We start from the raw sequence: 1095 nt of genomic DNA, 5'->3' as shown, positions 1-1095 counted from the left end.
GGACTGAGTGTGGAGGAGGATCAGTGGACTGGGTGTGGAGGAGGGTCAGAGGACTGAGTGTGGAGGAGGGTCAGTGGACTGGTGTGGAGGAGGGTCAGTGGACTGAGTGTGAAGGAGGATCAGTGGACTGAGTTGTGGAGGAGGATCAGTGGACTGGGTGTGGAGGAGGGTCAGTGGACTGGGTGTGGAGGAGGGTCAGTGGACTGGGTGTGGAGGAGGGGTCAGTGGTCTGAGTGTGGAGGAGGGTCAGTGGGACTGGGTGTGGAGGAGGATCAGTGGACTGGGTGTGGAGGAAGGTCAGTGGACTGGGTGTGGAGGAGGGTCAGTGGACTGAGTGTGGAGGAGGATCAGTGGGACCTGAGTGTGGAGGAGGGTCAGTGGACTGAGTGTGGAGGAGGGTCAGTGGACTGAGTGTGGAGGAGGGTCAGTGGACTGGGGTGAGGAGGTCAGTGGACTGAGTGTGGAGGGGTCAGTGGACTGAGTGTGGAGGAGGATCAGTGGACTGAGTGGGGAGGAGGGTCAGTGGACTGAGTGTGGAGGAGGGTCAGTGGACTGGGTTTGGAGGAGGGTCAGTGGACTGGGTGTGGAGGAGGTTGAGTGGACTGAGTGTGGAGGAGGGTCAGTGGACTGAGTGTGGAGGAGGGTCAGTGGACTGGTGTGGAGGAGGGTCAGCGGACTGAGTGTGGAGGAGGGTCAGTGGACTGAGTGTGGAGGAGGGTCAGTGGACTGAGTGTGGAGGAGGGTCAGTGGACTGAGTGTGGAGGAGGGTCAGTGGACTGAGTGTGGAGGAGGGTCAGTGGACTGGGTGTGGAGGAGGGTCAGTGGACTGAGTGTGGAGGAGGGTCAGTGGACTGAGTGTGGAGGAGGATCAGTGGACTGGGTGTGGAGGAGGGTCAGTGGACTGGGTGTGGAGGAGGGTCAGTGGACTGGGTGGTGGAGGAGGGTCAGTGGACTGAGTGTGGAGGAGGGTCAGTGGACTGAGTGTGGAGGAGGGTCAGTGGACTGGGTGTGGAGGAGGGTCAGTGGACTGAGTGTGGAGGAGGGTCAGTGGACTGAGTGTGGAGGAGGTCAGTGGACTGGGTGTGGAGGAGGGTC

This window comes from Somniosus microcephalus, chromosome 1 (genome assembly GCF_052327205.1).
Source record: "Somniosus microcephalus isolate GS21.2 chromosome 1, FLI_Smic_1.0, whole genome shotgun sequence".
In the NCBI taxonomy this organism is placed as follows: domain Eukaryota; kingdom Metazoa; phylum Chordata; class Chondrichthyes; order Squaliformes; family Somniosidae; genus Somniosus; species Somniosus microcephalus.
Note: the sequence above shows the minus strand (reverse complement) of the source record.